A 21326-nucleotide genomic window follows, 5' to 3' on the forward strand; every position below is an offset into this window, starting at 1 on the left:
TGAACGTGAACGCCATCACGCTGATGACTCAGTATATGTACGAAATGAGTCCTTGGTAGTTCAGATTTAAACTCCACTACCTGTTCCCATAGCATTTTATGCTTAATTGTGCCACCTTTAGTATCTTTGAACCCATTTTGAACCCAGTATTGTTAGTAGTCATTATATGACTGCACCCAGTAAAAGGAATCGCACACAATTAGTATGGGGAATTCTCGATCTGTATTGCATGCAGTCTCCTAGAGATCGCTTTTTAGTGCAACTTGGATGAAACTCTCCATCCTGCATGCGACCTTTAACGATTGCACATGCTGCGCTATATTGTTGCTTACTACCTATGGCCGTTTGAGCAGAGCCATCAGTGTAAATTACATATTCATACTGATCTAGAGGCATTATTTCATTTGGTAGAGGATAATCTTGTTCATATTGCAGGAATGCGTGTGTCTTTAAACTTGGGCTGTACCTGTATTCTACATCTGTTTCGGAGAATTAGCCCATTGTATCCATCTCGGATGTAAGGCTGTAGCGTTAGGAACGCTTGCCTTTGTCGCAGCCTCTAAGGCTGGAACAAGAGTCACTACTATTATTCATTTCCCCTGAACCTGTGCTCTTTATCCTTTACAGAAGTCTGTACCGCTGTACGAATCTTTTCAGTGGATGCGAAGTGCATCTCAGCATTTGTGTACAAATGTGATTTGTATGCAATTGGTACTGTTTCACCTTTATTATACGTTAGATAGGTGTACCCAGATTGAACCGCAGTTATATGGATCACCAGTTTGCATATGTTTACGCGTGTCTGTAAGTGTTTGGAAGCTATCATGTCAGCTTGTAAGGAACGTAGTGTATCTGTGTGGACCTGTGTCCAATTTCTTGTTGAGAATTCAGGTTTTAATAAGTCGTAGAAAGGTTTTACTCTTTCTGCGTTATCCAAAATGTATGTTCAACCAAAATTTAGGAATCCCAGTATTGATTGTAGATTTTTTTAATGATCTTGGAGGTTGGAGCAGCGCGTTTTTCCTTTACTTGAAAGCTCATATCCTAAAAATAGGACACTGAGGTGGGCAATTAAGTTACATTTGTAGCCATCACATGCAAATCCCAAAATAATGGTATTCACCCTGTTCAAGTGTTCATCTAGTTCATTGTTCGTTAGATAAATATCATCCACGTAGGACAATGCCTCTTCTTCCAATTTTTGTAGTAACTCTGTTACTCTGGTCGAAAATAACAGTGGGCTGTTCCTATACCCCTGGGGGAGTCAACAAAATTGCTGCTGGGGCCCTAGCGCTGAGAATGCTGTCAGATACCTGTTTCAGGCTCTATATTTTGGAAGAAAAATCCATTTGAGATATCAAGTCTTGTTCTGTATTTTTTCCGCACAATGGTATTCATTAATGTGGCACTGTGTTCATTTTGATCGGCAAATATCTTAGTGCAAGTGTTTAAATGTCTGCAATCTAAAACTAGACAATATGTATTGTCGGGTTTCTTGACTGGAAACAAACGATTGTTCATCTAAGAGGTGCATGTTTCAATCACCCCTTGGTATTCAAGTTGATCTAGGGTCTTCCTGACCTGTTTTTCAGCCTCTTGCTTTATTGGATACTGCCTCTGTACAGTTGGAGTATTTTTTAATGGAATTATGTGGTAGGTTGAATCCTCATCCCATCCAACATGGTTTTTGTGTAATGCTGGAGGTTGGGCTACTACCCAGTCCCGCGCATATGTGTGTTACAAATGCCTGGAAATATGGTCTGAGAATGCCAGTAGAATTACTGTTTCTCCTTTAGGGCAATCCATGACGAATGCTGGCAGCCAATTTCATTGAGCTATCAAGATATCATAGCCAAACGTAAGGTACCCCCCAAAAAGACCTCTAAATTTTCTACACCTGTCCCTCTCCATCCGGAGCATTATTTCATATACTTTATGTGGGACACTCACTCTAGTGTCAGTTGTTTCTACTGTGATATAATCATTCAAGTCCACTATCAGCAGAAATTCCATCAGGTACTGGTGAGCTATTGTTACTTCTGCCACACTGTCTAGCATTGTCTGAGCCCATTCCCCATTCACTAGCCAAGTCCTCAGAATTATGGGCTTCTCTAATCTTTAGACCTGCAACCTTCTTCATTTTGAACTTTGGCTTTTGCTTTGGCTTCTCATCTTTTTTTGAAGTGTATTCTTGAGCGTGCTGCCTGTCTCTGGACTTTATACGCTCGTCTTGTCTTTCTGACCGTCCTTCCCTCTTGGAGTTTTTCAGTGAACCCTGAAAGGAACGAGAGGTATGTGTATCAATATCCTGATACCTATTGATGAGATTATACCTCTTTTCAGAGGGCTCCTGTGGAGGAGATCTACCTCAGGATTGAGATCTGTTTTCCTTGAATCTTTGTTGTTTTTTATTGTCCCACTTCTTTTTAGAAGAAGCAGGTGTCTGCTTTGAAATGTTCTTTTCAGGACTGCCCATTAGCTGTGGTTTTAATGCTTTCCCACCTAAACTGTCTCTGCCTAACTCTGCGTACGCAGTTTCAATTATTTTTGGTAGTTCATGTTCCTGTTCTAAAGGACTGAACTCCCTTAGGCGTTGGCAGATAGCCACTGACGCTGCCTCCCCTTAAATATTAGCTAATATTATGGTTGATACCTGGGCATGGTTACCTAATAACTTCATCCCTAAGTTCAAAGCAGGCTCTGCTTCGTACTCGTTCTGTATTTGTCTTAATACATCTGGTATCACCCCGAATGATGGAATAACATGAGTTCTGGTATAGATGGCAGCAAAGACTGTCCCCCAAGTGGTATAATCTTCTACTTGTGGTATTATCCCAATGGTAAAGCAGATTGTAGGCATTCTATGTATTTCATACGGGGTAGTATTTAGGAAAACTGCCTCTAACTGTGGTATTTTCCGAGCTACCCAGAATAGCATTTGTTTGCATTTTGTGGGCATTTTGCCCATTACTGCATGTAATGTTTGTGGTATGATTTTAGTTGCTCTACCCTGAGATTGAGTTTCATTTGTTGCAACTATTGCCGGTTGGACTGTAAATGTCCTCATAACAAATTGCGTCATGTTTCTATAGATTTCGATGAAATCTTTGTGTTGTATAAGTAAGCCTCCTGGTGGCATTGTGTCAATTTCAGGATGTGGTGTGTAGGCCGCTAATATCAGCCGTGTTGCCCCCTTCTTCTCAGACTAGGCCTAATCATTCTCTACCTCTTATATGGGGTAGGGCGCCTTTAAACCTGGTATGCGAGCGGAACCTCTATGTCCTCAAACTGACAACATTCCCCTGGTGCATCTCCTTCTATGTAAGAGTGAAATGTCTTTGTTCTTGCATTTACTGCTGGTAATGTAACCAACGAATATAATATCTCAGATTGGTTAGATTTGTGCGCCTCAATCACAACAAGCATTTGCAATGCAATAGGTCTCGCATTAGGATAGTTTGATCTATTGGTATTGTAAATGACATTTTTTTTTATCTCGTTTTTTAGAACTTAACGAAATTAATAGCTATGTTATTTACAATACTAATAGCTTTCTGTGTAAGTATCTTTCTAATGAATATCGGTGTGAAGGCATTAGCAATATATTGGTAAGGTACACATATATGGTAATCCTATTTTTTTTTAAAAACATAAGAAATATTGTTTGTAAAACATTTTTAGTATTGAATTTGTCATGTTACAGTTACATCCAGTACAAAGGCTGCGGTCTAAAGGCTGTTAACCATTATTACTGGCATTTGTATAGTTAATTAAATTACTGGCAGAACTATCGCTACTGAAGTTATGCCAGCAGACAAATCTTTATAGATGATTAGTTTGTTTATATATAACATCTCATCGTTATTCAATGCAAATGTGGCAGGTAGGAGCATAGATGTGCAAGGAGCATTCATAAAAGCTTTTTCTTGAAACGCGTTTGCCTGCTCATGAATGTTAGAGGCATACAGTAAAAGCTGCATTGATACTATGCCAAACACTTGATGAGTAATGCTGCTGTAAAAGTGTTTATTGGCATTGCAAGTCTCGAAAAATAACATAGAAACCCGTTTTTAATCACGACGTGCGCGTGCTTTTGCTGGAAACTGTGGTAGGGCGGGACTTCCGTTTTCTAATGGAAGCGAGCGCCCACGGAGTGCTGGGCTAAAGGAGCAGCACTGGCGCGGCTTTTCTATGCTCGAAGGGGAGCCCTGCGGTGTCGCCTGCAGTTTTAAGTTCCACTGATGAGGTTAGTATGACTTGAAGGGAAGGCGGTGTTTGTATCTTTGTGCGCTAGTATGTGAGACGTAGGAAGTGTGTTATGTGCATTCGTATGTGCGGAGGGGAAGGGCGCGTGTATGCCTGTATGTTTGAGGGCTGTGTATATGCATGCGCACGTGAAGGCTAGCGTCTTGAGGGTGTCAGAGTGCTTTAGAATAGGAACAGCAACGATACATGAGGAGACATATAATAGAAATGAACAAATTACTACCGAGTGCCTGGCTAAAGTAGCAGCGGTGACGCGGTGGCTTCAGGGGAAGCTCCGCAGTGGCGGCTGAAGTTAAAAGTTGCACTGATGAGGTGAGTATGGCTTGAAGAGAGGGCGGGTGTTTGAATGGCAACAGCAACGATACATGAGGAGACATTTATTACAAATTATCACGGAGTGCTTGGCTAAAGTAGCAGCAGTGACGTGAGACTACCATGCTTCAGGGGAAGCCCCGCAGTTGTTGCTGAATGTTAAACTTGCAGTGATATGGTGAGTATGGCTTGAACGGAGGCTGGGTATTTGTCTTTCTGCCCTAGTGTGTGCGGCGTAATGAGTAGGTTCTGTGTGTTCGTATGTGCGGAGAAAAGGGACGCGTGTATGCTTGTATGTGTGAGGGCTGTGTGTATGCATGCATAAGTTAAAAGTTGCAGTGATGAGGCGAGTATGGCTTGAAGGAAAGGCGGGTGTTTGTGTCTGCTTAGTCTCAATGTCAACAAAACGGCAAAGGTGAACCATATGCTTCAAGCAGTTTCGTTTCTTGAATTCATTTAGATGGTGAGAAATATATACAAGTTTCTGTTCAATGGAAAGAATATGTTGTTGTGTATACTCCTTTCATCATCTTTAATGAATTTCACAATTTATCAGGCTTTTTTTGCCCCCCTTTACCCCGTTTATCACCACTACATTACCCTGTAAGCTAGTGTCACACTGTGTTTGCAAAATCTGTATTCAAGCCTATTTTGCCCCGTTTATTAGCACTACAAGCTCCCATGCTTGAAGGCAAGCCCAGCAGTGGCTGTAGTTAAAAGTTGCACTGATGATGCGAGTATGCTTCAGGAGAAACTTGTAAGAAATGGCGGCTTTAAGTTTAGTTCTGCGTGAATGTTAATATAGCTGTTTCATGCACGCAGTTATGATCAAGTACAAGAAATTGGCATTTTGGCAAACGCTGTCTACATAAAATGGCGGCTTTTCTTTATGGTGCGTGAATGCTTTTTTTTTGGCAAGCAAACATGGCGCCGGCAACGAACCTCTTGAAGTACCTTTGCGACTTTTAGCACAGATACTACATAATAAAGCAGGAACCAAATCACTGTGTCACACCTGATAGTCGGTGCACGACCCCACCTTTGACAAGATAGCAGATCACCTCGTTTGCATGGCGCCAGCTTCACAATACAATACACAAAACTAAACATCCTATGCGGCTAGCGCTAAAGTGCTCAACATTTCCATGCCGCCAACTTTAACCAAAACTATTTTACACATCAAGGAACCTTTTTTAGCCTTTCCACACGATCACTGCATAATAAAGCAAACAATAGTTTGAATAGTAAATTGCTGCTGGCATTTTATGTAAAAGTCTAGCTTTTGACCCTCACGCTTTTGGGAAAAAGTTTGGGATCACGCTGCTTTTTAAGCGTCTTGCAAACTCCTAAACGCTTTGGTAAGTGATGTTCGGAATAACTGAAAATGCACCTTTTGAGCGCGGCCCAAAAAAGTCAGGAAATGCAGCCTCCAAGATTTTTTTAATAGTAAGTTGCTGCTGTGATGTAATTTAAAAGTGTCTGATTGCAAAATCTGTTTCCGTACTATATGCGAAGTAGGAAGTATGGTCTGTGCTCTTGTATGTATAGAAAGGAGGGGCGCATGTATGCCTGTATGTGTGAGGGCTGTGTGTATGTGTATGCGACGTAGGAAAGAAGTATGGTCTGTGCTCTTGTATGTATGGAAAGGAAGGGCGCATGTATGCCTGTATGTGTGAAGGCTGTGTGTATGCGTATGCGACGTAGGAAGTATGGTCTGTGCTCTTGTATGTATGGAAAGGAGGGGAGCATGTATGCCTGTATGTGTGAGGGCTGTGTGTATGCATGTGCACGTAAAGGCTAGTGCCTTCAGTTCTGTGCTAGTGTGTGCACCGTAAGAAGTTCTGTGTACTCGTATGTGAGGTGGGGAGGGGTGCGTGTATGCTTGTATGTGTGAGGGCTGTGTGTATGCCTGCATGCGTAAAGGCTAGCACCTCGAGGGTGTCTGAGCGCTGCATAAGTTAAACATCATTCTAAAAGTGATGTTCGCAATAACTGAAAATGCAGCCTTTCAGCGCTCCCAAAAGAAGTCAGAAAGAGCAGGCTCCAAGATTGTTTTAATAGTAAATTGCTGCTGTGATTTAATTTACAAGTCTGTGATTGAAAATTCTTTTTCCGTAGTGTATGCGACGTAGGAAGTACGCACCCCAAAAAATTCAGGAAATACAGGCTCCAAAATTGTTTTGTTTTAATAGTAAATTGCTGCTGTGATTTAATTTAAAAGTCTCTGATTGAAAAATCTGTTTCCGTAGTGTATGTGAAGTACGCGCCCCACAAAAAGCACGAAATGCAGGCTCCAAGATAAGATTGTTTTAATAGTAAATTGCTGCTGTGATTTAATTTAAAAGTCTCTTGCATGGAAAGTCTCTTGCATGTTTTCATTTTGTCTCATAAAATGCAGGCTTTCATCGCAGGTCAAAAAAAAAAACAGCACTGGAAAACGAAAGCGAAAACTCGCCCACACAGAAATCTGCCAGCAGCAAAGGCGCGCGCACGAGGACAAATCCGAGACGGAAAATGCGCGCATCCGACTCGTGTCCACATTCCCAAAACAGGGCGACTATAGATGTCAAGCGCTAGACAGCAGTGCTTCGCACTGCTTTTGTCTAGGCTCGACCTAAAAACTACTATGCCACCCCTGGATGATAATCCATGCTCTAGAAATCTCAGGGTTACTGCATTCCTGAATTTTTCAGCAATCGGATTTGCATCTGCATCTTCTTCTCGGGCTGAGAGGTGTAGATCTACTCTTACGTGGCGCCGCTGCCAGGGCGACTGACTCCGGAATCCGGGGATCACGGTTCGATCCCCGGTGCCGGCCGCAGATTAGCCCAGCACCATGTGACTCTGAGCAATAGCTTGCTTAATCTTTCCGAAGGCCCCAGCGCCTAGAGACCCTTATGGGTGATTGTTCGCGCTTTACAAATGTAGATTATTATTATTATTATTATTATACGTCACCTTCTCAGTCATTTTTGTAAAGAAGATGTTTGTTCAAGGGAACTAGGATAAGGCTTTTCCGCACAATTTCAGGAACACAGTGTTCTTCAAGCTTCATTAACCAACAGCCAATAAATAGGTTTTTTTACCTACTCAATTGCGGCAGAGTTTTGTGCCCACCCACTCCAGACGTTTCTGGTGTTTGTGAGTTGGGGTCTCCTAGAATACCATGACTGAACTACTCAGAATCTACTGTTAAATAAATACTCAACCAACGTTGGCAGCACCATGTCGTGTAGTTCCTATATATCCTATACAGGATCTATGCGTTCGGATGACATAAACTGTGGGTTTGGTGGCAGACTGGTTCCAAGCACCCTCACCGGATATGTAAGCCTGTTTGCATTAGCCAGCTCACAGTGCCACTAGAATCTCCTCTTATCGGGGAGAGAATCGTTTCTGGCAACTTCAGAACATTACAACCCGGGTCTCCCAGGATCGTGGCAACAATATACTACTTTTCGCTCAGTCACTCGTGCTCACTTAATTTGTCTCAGAGATACACGGAATAAACAGTCTGGACGTTTCAATAAAGATTTATTGAACAGTTGGTATTCTAGTGTAGAATAGATTTGCTGTAACAACCCTTAGAAATCAGCAGAGATATATTATTAGCAGTACTACGAAAGTAAAGGGATGGTACAGTTCTATCATTTTGCAGAAATCATGAATATATACAAGTACATAAAACACATGATAAGAAAGTGTGTACTCTTACGATGCCTCCCTAATTAGATGTACCTAGATGTACCTAGCATCTGTGTAGGTGTTATGCCTAGAATCCCTCTAAGGTCTAGTCAACCCCATTACCTGAGAAAGGAGAGAATATGGGACCCCGTCCTGGTCTCGAGTTGGACACCCCACAAGGGATGTTAGACCACTGCGATCTAGAGTGTCTGCATGCAGGAACCTCAGCATCTCTGTCAGTGTGTCAGCCGGGAAGTCACGGTTTCCCTGTCTGTCTAAGCAAGACATGATGTATATTTACCCAAGGTCCTACCTTGCTGTGTTACTGTGTCGGCCTAAAGGATGACTTTGGGCTTGCACTTTATACATAGATATTATACAGGAGATGTTCATCCTGCTGTCAGTCCAGCTGTACTTCCAAGAAACCTTATGCATAATGTACGAGTTTCAAACTAGGGAAAACCCCCCATTCTGAATGCAGTGTCGTAATGAGGTAAATGGTCACTCCCTATGAACCGTTATGTATGTAATGTAGGGAAGGATATAGGTAAAATGTTGCAGTGCTTCTTGCTCCTATATAGGGTACCTATATGGAACATAACAGGACCTGCACCGGGTCCGTGTGCATTTGTATCCCCAAGTACCAGACAGAGTCAGTCGTCCAATGCAGAAGGAACTCCAGCGCTTTGGGTGTCATTGCGGGTGTGAGCAGGAAGATTATGGACTCGTTCCAGTTGATCTTGAAGCCTGAGAGCCCCCCAAATCTCACCACTTCTCACAGCATGGGTGAGAAGTTGCTCTCAGGGTTCCAGATATATAATAAGGTATCATCTGCGTATGCTGATGTTACAAGGTTATAAACTGCGAAGCGCAGTCTCCTATGCCCATGTGATTCTTGGAGAGCACACAACAAGGGCTCCACCACCAGCGCATAAAGTTAGGGTGACAGGAGGCATCCCTGTCTGGTTCCCTAGTAATTGCTATTGGGTTGTCACAGTGTTTCCCACTCAGATCCAAGCTGTTGGCTCAGTGTACAGGACCTCTATCAATCTCAAAAAGACATCTCCCACCCGGATCTGGTGGAGGACAGCTCGCAGAAAGGGCCACTCTACAGAATCAAAAGATTTTCCTGTGTCTAAAAATACGGCAGCTGTCCTCATATGTGGATCTGCACGTTGTATGACGCCTAATAGAGTATGGGTGTTATATATCAAGCTTCAACCTGGGACAAATTCAACCTGCTAGGTCTTATCACTCCTGGCAGCAGAGGGGCCAACTTGTTGGCAAAAACTTTAGCATATAGTTTAGTGTCAACACTTAGGGGCCGATTATGATGGCGGACGGACCTGAGTCCGTCCGCCACCATAGAGAAGGAGGGACCGTCCGCAGGGGCAGCGGTGGTCCCTCCATGCAGATTAGGATGTGACCGCCAGGGTGGCCGTCACATCCTCTATTTTTAACATTGCGGCAGGTGCAGCTTCAAGCTGCACCCGCCGCAATGTTAAAAATGCATGTATTACATTTACATGCACAAAGAGGCAGGCACCGCGCGGTGCCTGCCGCTTTGTGCATGTAAATGTTGGGGGGTACCATAGGTACCCCCCATGTGCACCCCCCACCCCCCAACACCCTGGGGGCCCGCAACGGGCCCCCAAAAGCCAAAGTCCACATGCTTTTCCACGGCGGAAAAGCCGCCTCGGAAAAGCATGTCTCCTTGCAAATCCTAATTTGGCTGACGGTGTCTTGCAGACACCGTCACCAAATAGCCCTCCCCTCCCCGCGGATCAGTGGCGGACGGACCTGCAGTCCGCCGCTGGTCCATCCGCAATCCCACCGCCATCCTAATCTGGCGGTGGGTGTTCTATGTGGCTGCAGCGGTGAATCCGCATACTCCGGGACGGCGGTGGCTTCCGCCGGCCCGGAGTATGCGGATTCACCGCAATCATAATGAGGCCCTTAATAAGGATAACGGCCTGCACGAGGAGCAATTCTCTTGGTCTTACCGGGCTTCAAGAGAGTATCGATTAATGCTGCTCTCATTGAGGAAGGCATCTTACCAGACTCTGCCATCTCCTCATAGAATGTGACCAAATGCAGGCTGTGGAGGTCTAGATAGGCCTTATAAAAGTCCACTGTTAAGCCGTCCATGCCTGGTGCATTACCAGATGGCATACTAGAGAGGACAGCGCATACCTTAACAGGGTACAGTGGATTTATTATGTGCTCCCTGTGCTCCATTGCAAGCTGTGTCACGGCAATGTGCTCTAGGTTATCCTAAATGGCTTCTTCATCAGGCATGACCCGCGTGCGATACAGGTCAGTATATTAGCCTCGGAACCTGTCTGATATGCTGGCCGTGTCACTAAGCAATTGCCCCACTTCATCTCGAATGCCTATTATCACCTCAGCTTCCTTCTGGGGCGCATTAACAACACCAGAGTGGCTTCCGGATGCTCCACCTCTCCATACCTCTCAGTGACTGCATATATATACCCTGGTGTTTGGCCTTGTCATTAGCTGTATTGTGATATTCTTCCATTCTGTTTTCAAGTCCTTCACCTTCTTCTCCAAATGTGACAATCTGCCCTAGCATGTTTAGTGAATGCAATGCCTCTAGTGTAGACTTTGTAGGTTTCCCAAACTTTGGCGTAGCTGTCAACTGACCCCACATTAATGGCAAAGAATTCCTCAATAGCTTGTGCTAGTTCTGAATTAAAACCGGGGTCAAACAGGGAGTGGGGGGGAATGCTAGGTAAAAGTAACAATCCCTGGGGAGAAAAGCTCTAGGTTTAGTATCACAGGTGTATGGTCACAGCAAGTGTCTCCATATGTCAACTAATCCTGTGCATTCTGCTATTTCCGTGCGTACAATAGCAGCCGCAGATGGGAAGCAAGGAGGACCCTTCAAGCGGTCTCGGTATGGCTCATGTACATAGTTGAAATGTCCCCTCAAGATTTGTGGAAGAGCACTCCACTGCAGCAGGCTAGCACTGAGGGAGTGATAAAACTGAGGGTTGTTGTGATTGGGACCCTACACCCCCACCAGTACCGCTTCCAAATCACCTTTCCAGCAGGAAGCTATTACGAATCTGCCCCTGGGTCAGTGAAGGCGTTCGTCAGTCTTGTCGCCGAAACACTATCTTTCCATATACAAACTTGTGCGTGTGTGGAGAACCCCACAGCATGGCAATGGCCACGTAGTCGCTGTCTTGTCAATGTGTCACAATTGAGTGGCAGGTGTGTTTCTTGCGAAATCACTTTGTCTATCTTATTTCGATTGAGGTAAGCAACCACCTTCGAAATTTTGCGGTGGTTATTAAGACCTCGCACATTCCAGTTGATTGGCTATTGGGGCAGGCCCCCCTTGCCTGTTCTACGCCTCCCATTGATCCTCCCTGAGAAGTAATGTTCGGTCATGCCCTCTCTGTAGTTGTGTTTTAATTTTTCCCCCATAATATTAAACTGAAAGAACTATACCCCCCATGCTATGTAATCCCAAACTGTGCTTAGCAAAAATGGTTCCTCCCCAGCATTTTCCCAATAAAAACAACAAACAAAAACTGCAATTTGCATGTGGTGATACACACATAGGGGTGATGTTACCGGCCATCTAAGTCTCCAACAGACCCAGTCTCCCCATTCAATAATGAATAGAGAAGACTCTATAGGTGCACCCATTGCTTGAGGGGCAAAGTATAAAAGAAAGAAGGGGGTGGGGGAACAGGGAACATGGAGGACCACTAGCTCACCCCAACCTCAACCCATTTTCATGTTTTTTACTCTAAGAGCAGGTGCCAAACAATAAGCAATACCAGCTTAACTGTTTGAGACATAGCTGCCGAGATGCAGCCATGTCCATATACATTTCCTAAAATAGCAACAGAGTCTTCTGCATTACAATTGGAACCATCTTAACAGTGTTTCAGATGCTAGAACAGTGCAGTGTGACATGACCGGTAGCAACCACCAGCTGTGACTAGTAACGACCCAAGTTGATCCAAGTTGATCCTACTACTCCTCCGCAGCCTCGCCTGCCTGGAGATGTTGCGCTGCGATCTTCATCCGTTCCTGGCCCCGTATTTCTGCTTGAGAAAATGGAACACCTGCTATGGGTCAGTGTAGTAGTGTGCCTTCCCCCCTGATATAACACACAATATTGCTGGGTACAGCATGCTATATTCAAGCTGAAGATCACAAAGTTTCCTTTTGACAGGGACAACTAGCCGAAGTGCCTCTTGTATTTGCTGCAAGAGGTCCGGGTAGAAGGAAAAGTCCATGCCTTCATATTGCGGGGATTTTAGGTCACATGCCTTGCGTAGTGCAGTGTCCCTGTCTCTGTAATTTAGGATTCTTGCTATAATTGGATAGGGACTCGCCCCCGGAATTGGTTTGTGGATGAGAGAACGGTGCACACACTCCACCACAAAAATCTCAGAGAAAGTGTCCCTTCCCAGCACAGCATTCAGAAGTCATTCCACAAATGACTCCATGTTATCTATGTTAGTTGATTCTGCAACAATACTTATATTGTTTTTGTGTGAGCGTGACTCCAAATCCTCTGCCTTTGCCTTGAGGAAATGGAATACCTTTTCCATTTTTTGTGCACCAGTGACTCTGCTGTTAGTACATCTTCAGCGTCAGACTCACTCTTATCCACCGTATTGAGTCTCTCCCTATGCTTGTACAGCTGTTCTGTCATTCTAGCCATTTGAAATGAGAGGGCATCTATTTTCCCATCTATCTTAGTCAAGCTGCACTGCGTGGCTGCGAGGATCTGTTTCAATTTAGAGTCCGTGGGAGGGTCATAGGTCTCCAATCCTGATTCTGCAGAGGTCCTGTCTGCTTCACGCGGCCTAGCGGGCTTGCGCAATTCAAATTGGAATTTGGGCTGGATCTTATCTGTCTTGCCCATTATGTGATTGCCCAGTGACCCACTCCTTTTGAAAACAGGAACACGTCAAACAACAGTGGTTTGGATAGTAAAGCGACTCCACAGGGCTTGAAACAATCTCTGTTGTGGCGTATTGTATGTTGATGCGATACACACACACATCCCCACTTGGAGGCACAGCCCCATCAGTAGTCCTTTCAGGATCAACCACCAATTCATTTTCAATATAGCGCCACTCAATCACACCACCTCTTACTGTTGTTAGTGACCATAAGCAGCGGGGCAGCTCAGTAAGCCGCTGTCCCCATGTCTTAAGTACACTGGTAGCCCCCAGATGCCTGTACTATTGAAATAGGGGCAATCACCAAGGGGGTACCAGGCTTCTGCTCCCCACAAGCTGCGATCTCAGCAGATTCCAGGTCCGGGGTGAGGCAGTGAGTAGGGTGACAGGGGGGCCTATGCCAAAACAGCTCCTGAATTCTCCCACCCAACGGCACATGGACACATGATCTCTGTGCTTCCAGGGCCTCCTATGCCCATATGGCCTGCCGCCACAGCAAAAAGTTTGTTCCCGGCAGCGAAAAGAAAAACATTTCTCGGCCTGTGGTGTACGTAGCCGACACTCACTGGTTCAGCCACTGGTCACTCTAGCTGCATCTCCCACGCACTCCTGGGCCTCGCCTATGATATTGCGTGTTACTCCTAGTTCTTGGATACAATCATAAGCCAATCCACTCTCGGGTCCTTGCACCTCCTTTCACCGCTGTCCCCGCGGGCCGTGACCTGGTCACGTTTTCCCTGACACGGGCCCTGGCAGTCGACGCAAATACAGCCAACTCACCAAGGTTTAACTAGAATCCCAAACGCCTCCTGATTCATTATCTTTGATGACAGGACTCTCTCCCACGAATCCCAGCAGTCAGGTGCACCTCCCAGCACGCAGCAACAACATGCGCAACCTGGGCATACTGATGGTCTACCACCAGGCCCACTTTGAGCCATCTGCCTCCCCGCAGTCTGTTGGTTAATTTTTTCTCTGCCGTTGTCACCTCGTGAGCGTGGTAGCGAGGGGAGCCACACTTCAGGTACTTTATAGTGTAGTGCATGCCAGGATGATGACGGATGGGCAGCCGCGTCACAGGAGCTTGACTCGGATGCAGCCATCTTGGAGCCAGGCAAGCTCCACCTCCCACAAAGTTCAGGTTCTTAACAGAGAGCTGGAGCTTAAGATTGATTCGGGGTCTTCTTGACCATAATTACTGAGAAACATTTTTTAGAAACGTTTGGAGGTGCAGGACCGTGTATGATTTGAAGGAGGCAGATATTGTGGCACAGAGTTTTGATGGGTCTGCCATTGATATGAAAAGCTATGTGGAGGTAGAGAAGCGCACATTAAATTGTATGAGGCAGTGAAAGGAGTAATCATTTTGGGATGGAATCATCAGTGGAAGCTGGGCATCATTTTAAATCCACGCAGCAAGGAGCTGGTTCTAGTGGTTAGGGTCCCTGATGGATTGTGCCTGGCTTATTTCGTAATTTTCTAATGTGTTTACTAGAAGGTTGGAGAAACTGCAGGGGTATTCTCCCTGTATCAAGCTAAAAGTGGGGCAGTACCGGTGAAGCAAAAGCTGAGAAAGATACCCATTAATGTAAGAGAAGAACTTAAGATTATTGTGAGCGACACGTTGAATAAAAGGATTATTGCGGAGGTAGCATCTTCTAAGTGGCTGTCCCCAATAGTTCTGGCCCACAAGGCAGATACATCTTTGAGACTATGTGTTGACTTCAGAGCATTAAATCCTAGCATAATAGTAGACTGTTATCCATTGCCAAACATTAATGAGGCGCTGAATATGTTGGAGGGTGCAGCAGTGTTTTGTATGCTGGACTTGTTCTCAGCATATTACCATATCAAACTAAGTGAGGATTCCAAGTGTCTGACAGCTTTCATTGCTCCTCAAGGTTTGTTCCAATGCAGGAGGATGCCATTTGGTCTAGTTTGGGTGGCATACGTTTTTCAGAGAGCAATGTTCAAACTTTTTGGGGGTGTGGAGATCTCTGTCAAAGGCTTCCAAGATGACATTTTGATTTTTTTTAAAAATAAACATTTAGGGGCAGATTTACAAGCCCCTTGTGGCACTTTTGCGTCACTTTTCCCATGTTAAAAGTGACGCAAAAGGGGCGCAAGGGGCTTGTAAATCTGCCCCTCAGAGCACTTGAATGAGGTATGTGCAGTAATGGGTAAGCAGGGATTGACATTGAAAGAGAGCAAGGGCAAGTTATTCAAAGAATCGGTGGAATATTTGGGACATATTTTATCTAAATAAGGGGTTGTGCCAAAAAAGTAATTGGTGGATGCCATTGTCAATACACCAGCACCGGACAGTAAGGAAACGTTGCTCTCATTTGCAGGTCTCTGCGACTATGTTATGTTATGTTATGTTAATGGACATTTGTTGAGCGCACTGTCACCATGAGTTTCCTGGCGCTGATAGGACACTGAAACTGTACAAGAGGGATTTTCTTGGGAGTGTGAAAAGAGCAGAGTTTTTAAAGTTTTCCTAAATGATAAAAGGGAATATGAGGTCTTGAGTGAGAGTGGAAAAGAATTCCATAACTTGGGAGCCAGATGAGAGAAGCTGCGGCCACCTAATTTGGTAAGTTTGAACCGGGGAATGACTAGGAGCTGAAGGTGAGTGGACCTCAAAGTACGGGAGGGGCAGTAGGGGATAACCAGGAACTTCAAGAAAACAGGAGAGGGACCAGTCAAGGCTTTGAAGACCAGGCAGCCGACCTTGAAGGCTATTCTTTCGCTAACTGGTAGCCAATGTAGTTGATGTAGTAAAGGTTTGGCCGACTGCCATCTGGGGATTTTGAATGCCAGTCTGGCAGCCTGGTTTTGGATGATCTGTAACCTAGACAGCAGGGATTTGGAGAGGCCAAGATACAGGGAATTGGAAAAATCCAGACGAGACATCACCAGTGCAATTAGGACTTGTAGCAAAGCTTCAGGGGTCAAGAGGTGGGCAGCTTTCCGTATCCTGTGTAGTTGGAACATGCAGGAAGATGTTACGGCGCTCACCTGGGCCTTGATAGTGACCTCAGAGTCGATAATGACACCGAGACTCTTTACACAGCCAGCAGGAGAAGGAGATGGACCAAGCTCAGATGGCCAATACTGTGGGCCCCAGTGGGAAGCGCTTCTCCCAGGGAGGAGGAGCTCAGTTTTCCCAGGGTTGAGCTTTAATTGATTTTGATTCATCCAATGCTGGATGTGTATCATGACCGCCTTAAAGTTGGTAACGGCGTCAGGGGAGGAAAGGGGAAAAATAATTTGTAAGTCGTCAGCGTAATTGAATACGGTGACGTCCCAACTACCCAGGGAGTGGATGAGAGGCTAAAGGTACAAATTAAAAAGGAGGGGGGACAGAGAAGAACCCTGGGGAACCCCGCAAGATGAAGGTGCACTGGTGGCGCTCAAGGGACCCAAACTGACTGCTTGGAATCTACCCTCTAAGAAAGACTTAACCCAGGACAGGGCAAGCCTGCGGACTCCGGCGGACTCGACACGGTGGAGTAAGATGTTGTGATCCACCGTGTTGAATGCCCCCGACAAATCCAGTAGGACCAGTGCCTGGGGGCGTCCTCTGTCGGCATTACATCTGAGGTTGTCCAACACGGGGAGGATCACAGCTTCGGTGGAGTAGGCTGGTCTGAAGCCGGCCTGGTTCATTTCCAGGAAGTTGGACTCCTCGATGAATTGCGAGAGGCAAGTAGTCACATGTGCTCCCAGGATTTTAGACAGGTAGGGCAAGAGAGAGATGGGCCGATAGTTGGCAAGGACCGCTGGGTCCGCGCCAGGTTTTTTCAGCAAGGGCACCAGTACAGCCTCCTTGAAAGATCTAGGGACTGTGCCAGAATTAAGGGAAGTGTTGAGTAGGGGTAGAATGCAGTGCGGAAGAGTATGACAGATGTCGTGAAACACATAAGGAGGACAACAGTCCTTGGGCAGCCAGATTTCACCCGAGTGGCCAGCTTGGCTAGGGAGTCGGGGTCGAGTGTGGGAAAACAAATCAGAGTGGAGGTGTTAATGGGAGGGACTGCAGCTATGACTGAGAGAGGGGAATGAGGGATGGAATTTTTAATTGCCAAGATCTTGTCGATAAAAAAGGTGTTCAAGGCATTACATGACTCTGCGGAGGGGGGCAAATTTGGAAGTGTCCTGGTGTCCGATGTTAGTTCGCCGAGGACCTTGAATATCTCTTTGGATTTGTTGGGGGCTGTTGATATTCTCTCAGAAAAAAAAGCAGACTTAGTTGTGATAATGGCTTTTTTATATGCTTTGCGTGCAAGCATGTACACCTCCCTGTCTGTGCTAGAATAATTACGCCTCCACCTGCGCTCCAATTGGCGCAGCTCGAGGTGTTGTAATTTCAGTTTTGAGTTGAACCATTTATGGGATTTGCTATGGCGTGAGCGGGGGAAACGTGACAGGGGGGGCGAATTGGTCGCTAGCAGTAGTGAGCCAATGAGCAATATTAGCGTCCAGTATATTGACGCCTACAGTGTTACTAGGTAGGGGCTGAGTCTCCGCAAGGAAGGAGAGAAAGGCGGAGGAATCAAGAGCGTTCCATTTCCAAGCAATCCCACCCTCCAGCGGGGGTGGCTTGACCAGGCCCTTTACAGAAATAGAGGACTCGATAAACGAGTGGTCAGACCAAACGCAGGGGGAGATATTTGGACCGGTGAACGATACCCCCTGCGTCCAAATGTGATCCAGGATGTGGTCCCCGGTATGAGTAGGGGTGGTGACATGCTGGGTCAGGTTTAGACTATGGAGTGCCTCAAACAATTCAGTGGCGTGGGGGCCGGCATCGGCATGGTTAAACCAGACTACTACAGTAAATTTATGAAGGGCTTTGCAACCAAGATGGAGTCTTTAAGAAAAGTAACTAAGAGAAATGTGGAGTTGGTGTGGTCTGAGAGATAACAGCAAGTATTTAATTTGGTGAAATCCGAATTTGTGGGAGCACCAACACTAAAATCTGTTTGTGTGAATAGAGAATAAAAAATACTATTTATGCTCATCTTTATGGTGTGGGAAGTGTGTTGTCACAGAGGTGCAGAGGTGAGAAATGGAATCTGACATTTGCATCAAGCACACTTAATGATGCGGAGAGTAGGTATGCCATAATAGAGAAGGAATTGAACCGACAGGTCAAGCGCACACAACAGATGTACTGATTGAGTAATCCAGGTAAAGTGATTCAAGGATACCGTTTCCCGTATCCGGCAATACCATCCTCGTTACACTACGGCACTACGCTGTTCGCTGCATCGACAACAGGCACTACCCGCCTATGTCCTTTCACATGTCACCGTTCGGATAACCCTCGAGAGTGTGCTTACCCTTGCACCTCCAAGCGCAGACACCCGATTCGGACCGGGTTGGAATTATCACCGGTCCTCCGATTACACGATATCCCATAACTAAGCAGCCCTGAAGAGTCATGGGTTAACGCCCTCACTGACGAAACACGTGTCGGCTGGTTTCTGTATGGATCCCCTTGAATAAGAGGTCCATTCACATACCTATTAAAACAGAAATAGAAAGAACATTTGTGTGGGATCTTATCCTTGAATCACTTTACCTGGATTACTCAATCAGTACATCTGTTGTGTGCGCTTGACCTGTCGGTTCATTCAAACACAAGGGTTAGCCTCCTCACCCTTTGGTTTCAGAGTTCTCAGGGTTTTCTCTGAACAAGCTGCACCAAACAACTTTATCCTTTGCGTGACTACTCAACCATTACATGTTGTGCGCCATTTATTTCTGAACACTTATAACCCTTTGCAGAACAGTAAATAGAGAAGGAGTTGTTGGGGTGTGTGTGGGCTGTGGAGCATTTCTGTAATTATGTTTGGGGCTCTCGCATTACTCTAAAAACTGTTCACAAGCTGTTGGTTTGAGTTTTGTCTCTTGGTGGTAGAAGTAGTGCAACTGCGTGGATTGCAAGGTTGATGTCAAGACTTCAAGAGAACAATTTCAAGGTGGAACTCATGCCTGGAAAAAAAAGAATGTTATTGCAGATTGTTTGTTGAGGCTCCCATGTGACATTATGGAGGAAACTGATGGGGTAGGAGACTCAGATGTAATAGGGAGTATAGCAGATGTCATGCCAAAGGATTTTGAGGGTGTAGTTGAGGACATATGGAAGGTTGTTGTAGAAGAGGATCAGTTGTTAAAAAGTGTTTTGTGATATGTAAGAGAAGGGTGGGCAAAGAGGTGCAAGGTTTTGGCTGAACTGTATCCTTATTGGAAAGTGTTCTGTGAGTTGGCGGTAGATGGAAAAATGTTGTTCAAGGATAGAAAATGCATATCACCTGTGGGGTTGAGTGATTGCATTTTGTCTTTAACCCATGAAGGACAGCTGGGTATGTTGCCCATGAATAGGTTGATCAGGACAACCTTTTGGTGGTCAGGTTTTGACAGACTGGTGCATACAATTGTGTGTGAGTGTGAAGTGTGTGGGAACAGTGAAAAAAATTCTCAAAATGGAGCCTGCACCATTGTGTCCTGTTGAGTGGACAGACTTCTTGTGGCAGAAAGTCAGTTTGGACAATTCCAGTCCTTTTATCTTTCTACCACATGAATGTAGGTATGCTATGATTTTGGTGGATTACCATTTGAAATTGCATGAGGTAAAGTTTGTGCCTCAGCTTACCACTCTGTCTGTCACTATGTTTTCTTAGGACCCCTTTGCCCGAGAAGGCTACCCATAAGTCGTCATCACTGATAAAGGCATGCAGTTGAAGTCACAGGAAATATAAGGCTTTCCCAGGTACTGCAACATGTATAGTTATCAGCGCATTGTATGAACCTCTGGGTAATGGGCAAGTGGAACGGTTCGACTGGGTGTTGAAGGAGAGCAGTTTGTGGGCACATGATTTCAGAGGAGAATGGAAGGACAAACTGAAGGAGAAGTTGTGGTCATACCTTATCACTCCTCATACTACCACAGAGGTTAGCCCAGGTAAACGACTTAAAGGTAGAGATCCTGTGTCTACGCTGTGTTCTTGGTGGTTCAAGAGGAAGCAGTTGGAGAAGAATGAGGGGAAGGTGAAGGAAGAGGAAGCCTCAAGGGTAGAAGAGAAATAAGGGAAGGTTATGTTGCTACGTGGAAGACTAACAAAACTAATTATATGGTAGGAGACTGGGTCAGGATGTGAAAGCCAGGAGTTTTGTCCATAAGTGAGTCCAAGTTTGACAAGCTATGAGGGTAGTCAAGGTCAACAGGAACAGTGTGGTCATCCAACATGGGAAGGTCTGGAATGTCAGGAGGGTGACTATGTGTGAAGGCAAAGGAAAGGAAGAGTTTGTGATCTCACGTGCGAGGGAGAGTGTGGCTTCAATGATCAAGCAAGATAGTCCTGTTAGAAAGCCTCCCTGTAGATTTGTAGATTATGTGTAGTTTTTTGTCTGTCTGAGATTGTCTTTGTGGTGTTTTGTGTTTCATCTTGCACCTTTGGGTTCATTGTCTGGTTGTGTGTCTGTTTGTAAGGGGTCAGGTGAGTTGTATACACATGTGAGTTATAGATAAGTATTAGGCGGGGTTACTTTAAGGGCTTTGCTATAATTTGAATGTCATTATCCTGTCAGTTGTTATTGTGGATGTTCTGGCTCTAGAATTGTGGGAATTGGGAGTGACTTGCCTTGACTGTAGGCAGGTATTGAGCTGTTTTCCCAATAAATATTTTCTGGATCTACTGGACTGATTACAACACCTATGTTGCACCACTTTTTTGTAATTATGCAGTGTAGTGACAGGTTTACCAAAAAAGTAGCAAATCTGAACTCCTTGAAATTCTCCTTGAATAGAAATTTACTACCTTTTAGAACTGACAAACATTGATGGAAGTGGGCTTGGGAAGCTACACTGTCTCTGGTTTCTAGGCATTTGACTGGCAATAAAACACCCACAAAGTAATTAAGAAAGCTTGGAAATAGTCTAACCACTGGCAATCCCTTTTTTACCATTGTAGACAGATGGTTTGATTTAGGATTTAGCAGATGGATTAAAGGCAGTCAGGGTGGTGGATTACTTTGCTGCCTTTACTCCACATGCCAAATTTAGAGATTCCACCAGCCAAGCGGACATTGTTATACATTGGC

This window comes from Lissotriton vulgaris, chromosome 3_2 (assembly GCF_964263255.1).
Source record: "Lissotriton vulgaris chromosome 3_2, aLisVul1.2, whole genome shotgun sequence".
Taxonomy (NCBI): Eukaryota; Metazoa; Chordata; class Amphibia; order Caudata; family Salamandridae; genus Lissotriton; species Lissotriton vulgaris.